The 6,000-nt window shown below is 41.6% G+C and overlaps 1 long non-coding RNA gene across 1 annotated transcript in view; it reads right to left on the bottom strand.

Annotated features, from left to right (window-relative positions):
- Positions 1 to 508: 508 nt before the first annotated feature.
- The window catches only part of LOC145723537 (uncharacterized), a 38,311-nt gene continuing 32,819 nt past the window's right edge, over positions 509 to 6,000 (bottom strand). The window contains exon 3 of the long non-coding RNA XR_014148676.1: positions 509 to 1,537. This is a non-coding gene — a long non-coding RNA (uncharacterized LOC145723537). The remainder of the gene's footprint in view (positions 1,538 to 6,000) is intronic.

Below are 6,000 nucleotides of genomic sequence, written 5' to 3'. Positions count from 1 at the left end.
GAGAGTTTGACTTCTTCTTTGCCAATTTGGATGCCTTTGATTTCTTTTTGTTGTCTGATTGCTGTGGCTAGGACTTCCAATACTATGTTGAATAGCAGTGGTGATAGTGGACATCCCTGCCGCGTTCCTGACCTTAGGGGGAAAGCTCTCAGTTTTTCCCCATTGAGAATAATATTCGCTGTAGGTTTTTCATAGATGGTTTTTATGATATTGAGGTATGTACCCTCGATCCCTATACTCTGAAGGTTAGACTAGATTTTTAAAAGAAGAATGTTTGGGGCACCTGGGTGGCTCAGACGGTTAAGCGTCTGCCTTCGGCTCAGGTCATGATCCCAGAGTCCTGGGATCGAGTCCCGCATCGGGCTCCCTGCTAGGCGGGGAGCCTGTTTCTCTCCCTCTGCCTCTGCCTCTCTCTCTCTCTCTGACTTTCATGAATAAATAAAATAAATAAATAAATAAAAGAAGAATGTTTGATTAAAAGGTCACTAAGACTCTTGACTGGTGTCGTTTGGGTGGGTGGGTGACTAGTTTTCTAGAACAAGTCTTAATTGTCTTAAAGTTAGCAGAAACTTTTCTAAGCATTTTGACCAGGAATCATAATTTCTTTCCAGAAGGAAGTTGTGAATTAAATCATTGAAAAAGGAGAAAAGTTCTGTCCTTGATTAGGTGTGGGACAATTTTTCTTTTGAAGCTTCTCCTTTTCGCTCAGATTATTTTTAAAGACCTGTCTTGGTCAAAAAAAATAGGGCTATCTCTTTATGTTGATTAAATTTCTTGCCTAGTTGATCACTTTTTACATTTTTTTTTAAATGGAGGCAAGTTGACATACAAAACATACACAATCATCGTTACCAGAAAGAGTCATGCCCACGTTAATAGTATTCCTTTCAACCAGCTTCCTATATTTGGGAAGAATTTCCAAACGAATATTGTATGGTGATTCAATCTGGTGGTAACAATTTCATGCAGTTTATGAGCCTGAATCATGTAAGTGTTATTCTCTGTCTCATGTTTTAGTTCAGAGGTCCAGCAAGAGGCATGTATAATTGCACAAAGACCTTGCTGAACGGTAAGCAAAATTAGAGCCATAAGATTAGAAGGAGAAAGTTAACTTTTCCCTGTAAACTGTATAAAGCCCTGGGGATAAGTTTCCAATCTTTCCATGGTGCTAGAAATGCTTTCTACTTACCTTATCAGTGTGTTCGCTCTGAGGCCAGAAACCCAGCACCATCTAATTCACCTCACCAGGTTTGGTCATCCATTTCCAAGTCTCTTCTCCAGCTCCCTGAAACTTGTCAATGTTTCTGGCCTGCCTGGAAGCAGCAGCCTTTTCTACCTGTAAGGTTATGATTCCATAAGCCATGTCCTTGGAGGGCTTTGTAGTATCATTTGCATATACGAAATGAGGAACCTCTTGTCATTTTGTTTATTTGAGTATAGTTGTTTGCAGATTATGTATTTCCAAAAGTTTCCTGGAAGTTAATGGATTCTTTTAATAGTCTACATTTTGGAAGTTACAGCAAAAAACTTCTGTCATCTATGCAAAAGAAAAATAAAAATGTATTTCACTACCTCAGATTGACTCATAGACTGTACACACTCAATCAGGCATGTGATCAGTGTATTAAGTGGGGTATTAATACTCTATTATACATATGCTTCCCAATTACTTAACTAATTTTGAATATACCTCATTACATATATATTTTAAATAAGTATACCAAATAATGATAGGTACAACATGATTCAAAGCTTTGAATTTTGGTTTAAAAAATAAAATTTAAAAAATTAAAAAATAAAATTAGACATATGAAGTGTATCTTAAGACATTTTTTACTGCATTAATTTTATTCGTGTAACTTGAATATGAGGAAAGAAGTACATTTTGTACGGATAAGAGTACCTAAAAACATAACTTAAACAGGTTTATTGAGATGTAATTTACATAACATACAATTCAGTCATTTAAAGTGTACTTCACAGAGTCATGTAAACATCACCACAATCAATTTCAGAGCATTTTCATCAACCTCAAAAGGAACTTTGTGCCAACTGGCAGGCACCCCTCATTTCTTTTTCTTTTTCTTTTTTTTTAAAGATTTATTTATTTATTTGAGAGAGAGGGAGAAAGAGAGCAGAAGTGGGGGGGAGGGGCAGAGACAGAGAGGGAGAAAGAGAATCTCAAGCAGATTCCCCACTGAGTGTGGAGCCCCATGTGGGGCTCAATCCCACGACACTGAGATCATGACCTGAGCCAAAATTGTTGGTCACTTAACCAACTGAGGTCACCCAGGCGCCCCAGGCACCCCTCATTTCTATGAACACGCACCCCTGCCCTATTTTCTATCTCTATAGATTGGCCTATTATGGACATTTCATATAGATGGAATCCTACATTTATTTGGTCTTTTGCGGTCTTTTGTGACTGGTTGTAAAAAGTATTGTGCAATCTCCAGACACTTGTACTGTTTCATGCTACTCCTTTTAATTTCTTAATTTTTTTTCAGATAACCAAAAGTCATTTATTAATTATTTTAAATTAATATGTCTAAACTCTTAAAGTTAATTGGTTATCTTGGAATTATGACTTAAATTGACACTCAGTATTACATTAATCACTGTTGGTATTAAATACACACCCTAAATTTTACTCAGTAATGCAAGCAACATAATTCTGTGGTTCCATATGGTTTACAACATTGTGTGAAGTTTACACTAGTTGTTACAATTAAATTTGGTTGAGACCCCATAGTTATATCTACATAGTCTTACTTTTTTGTGTAAGTAATGATTTCAATGGTATAAGATAAGTATAAGGACTTTGGAAATTTCAATTAATTAGGCTTATCAGAATATAAATATAAGGAGTATAAGTATAAGGACTTTGGAAATTTCAATTAATTAGGCTTATCAGAATATAAATCCAAGCCTTACATGAGCTAAAATGTTATGTTGGCATTTTACTCACATTGTGATAAAAATCAGAGCCTTAAAAATTGGAGTATACTGGCACGACTGGGTGGCTCAATCAGTTGAGCATCCAACTCTTGGTTTCAGCTGGGGTTGTGATCTTAGGGTCATGAGATTGAGCCCATTCCCCCGCCGCCCCCTGCCCCATGGGCTCTGCACTCAGTGTGGAGTCTGCTTGAGACTCTTTCCTCCTCTTCCTCTGCCCCTCCCCACTGTGCTTGCTTTCTCTCTCTCTCTCTCTCTCTCAAATAAATAAATAAATAAATCTTTTAAAAAGTAAAATAAAAGTCATATACAGAAAGATTTCTTAGGACTGGCCTAATATCTATTTTGATATCTTTCATTCCCTATGTTATCTTGGTAACCAGACACCTTTTATTAACTAAAACTCCATTGTTCTCTTTTGAACACTTGTTTCTTTTTTCCTCCTTTTATTTTCCCAGCTTTTTTTTTTTTAAGACTTTTTTATTTATTTCTGAGAGAGAGAGAGTAAGAAAACGAGCCGGGGGGGGGGGCGCCTGGGTGGCTCAGTCGGTTGAGCGACTGCCTTCGGCTCAGGTCATGATCCCAGAGTCCTGGGATGGAGCCCCACATCGGGCTCCCGGCTCGGCGGGGAGCCTGCTTCTCCCTCTGACCCTCCCCCCTCTCATGCTGTTTCTCTCTCGCTCGCTCGCTCTCTAATAAATAAATAAATAAAATCTTAAAAAAAAAAAAAAAAGAAAACGAGCCAGGGGGAGGGGCAGAGGGAGAGAGAGAAGCAGGCTCCCCACGGAGCAGGGAGCCAGACGCCAGGATCCTGTGATCATGACCTGAGCTAAAGGCACACACTTTAACTGACTGAGCCACCCTCAGAAGGTGCCCCTTCCCAGCAGTTCTTGAGACCCTTATTCTAAATTTTTGTAAATGGTTACCAATCTCTAGACCAGTCAAATTATGAGTTCCATTTAACATGAAAGGTATTACTATCTTGTCAACTTCCTTGCAGAGCTAGGAAAATGTACTTTACAAAAAGAAATATTCCTTCCCTTTGTTAATATTGTACAGCTCTTTTGCCTGGGGGAAACCAAAGATTTTAAGATTTGATCTCTTTACATCCATTTTGATATTTTGCTTCGTTTACTGGGGTTAACTATCAGCAGCAAAGGAAAACTTCCTGCTTCTCATTGCTGTAGTACCACATCTGCCTTCTCTTCCTGGGACTCTGACATCCATCAGATGACATTTGACGTCTCCAGTCTCTCTCCTCAAGGACACCGAGTCCTGCGGGCCGCAAGCTGCCTCCTAAGCTCTCACCTGGGATGGGAAGACACCTGGGCTCCTAGTGAGGGACAGTCTGCGGCTGCACAGAAGAGCCTCCTAACTATTTGTGTCATCACCTGTACGAGGTGGATGGGTTAGTGGGGAGACAGCCTCTCCCGGTCTGTCCCCAGCGGATGGCCTTGCAGCCCCAGTGCTGCTTTAGAGAGCAGCTGGAGGGCTTAAGGAGGAACATCTACTGAGACCCCATGAGGCAGTAACAACACTGACAGCCCATTCCCGAGCAAAAGGTGCTGGAGCCGGTGAATCGGCCATCGCGCTCAACGACAGGAAATGTTGGTGAGCAGCACACCCTGGCGGACTTCTGATGCAACTACAGTCAGGAGATAGTACTACACGGAATTTCCCACCAACGAGCGGCACCCCAAAAGACATTTCCCTGTGTGGCGCCCCGTGGTTCGGTTCCTGACCCTGGCCCTGGCCCTGGCCCGATACCTGGTTATGGTAGACCTTCTCCTGTCACATGTGGCATTGTCTCCCAGACCACATTCCGGAATTCTTGTGGGTTCAGGCATTGGCCATTTTACCAATCAGAGCTCTGACCATTCTCCTCCCTGTGCCCCTGCTCCCTCTTTCCCAGGGCTCTTGCTGCTCTATCTTTTTGACTCTCAGCACCAAAGGGCTGCTCACACACACACACACGGAAACTGACTCTCTGGCAGGTCTCTGCACTCCTCAAAAATCATACACACATATTCAGGGTGAGAATGGGATGATGGGGACCAGGGAGAGGAGACGCTTCCTGCTTCCTCTCATTCCGGATCAGCTCTCTCACCCTCCAGACATTAAGGTCACTCCCATATTCTAGATTTCCTCCAAACATCTCCACTTGATTCTCAGCACTTTCACTTTCCAAGCATTTGAAGCTGAAACATCGTCAGATTTACCACCAAGCAGGCTTGCTCTCTGTCAGTAACCCTGCTCTTGTCTTGTCACCCAGACTCAGAACCTGGAGCAAGTTCATGGATTCAGCATACATAGACACTCCATTCATCAGGAGAGAGAAATTTCTGGAAACTGGAGCACCAGAGTAATATTATGATAGGCCTCTTGGATGTGCTTTCTGGACATTCTTAATTTATTACCTAAAACTCCTTGCCATGAGGTGCTGGCTTCCTCATCTTCTCTGTGTGTTTTGTGGTAGCTCCAGCAATGGGTTTTCTTGGGCTTGGAAATGGACTTCCCCATACATTCCTAACTTACTACCATGAGCTTCAGAAATATTTCCATTTTAGTGTCCTGGGAAAACTTCAGCCGTTACAATAATATTATGTAGAGTTTTTTAAAAAGAAGTGTGCTGCAAATCAAAAGACCATCCACTAGAAAATAAGATATCAATGGCAGGAGACAACCCTGTGGAGGAAAGAAAACAGATTGGCTTTGGCTCCTCAGAAGAAGCAGTTGGCAGAGGGCGCAGCTCTGGGGAGCTGGGCTAGCTGTGGAGACGTGGAGTGCTGAAAATGAATCAAATGTAGTATAACACAGGCTAACTCAAGGACAGAAATGACATAAACACAAACATAAAGAGTCACACTTTAGACAGTGGCCAGATTCTAGGGTGGAAACTCAAATGACTATTTGGGTTGCATTTATAGGTTGCGTTGTATGGAAAATTACCATTTTTAAAAATATTAGAATCAGGGGTGCCTGGGTGGTTCAGTCGGTTAAGTGTCTGCCTTCGGCTCAGGTCATGATCCCAGAGTCCTGGGATCG

Source organism: Leptonychotes weddellii, chromosome 9, assembly GCF_054177405.1.
Source record: "Leptonychotes weddellii isolate Sample4059 chromosome 9, ASM5417740v2, whole genome shotgun sequence".
Lineage (NCBI taxonomy): Eukaryota > Metazoa > Chordata > Mammalia > Carnivora > Phocidae > Leptonychotes > Leptonychotes weddellii.
This window is presented reverse-complemented; position numbering and strand designations above follow the sequence as displayed.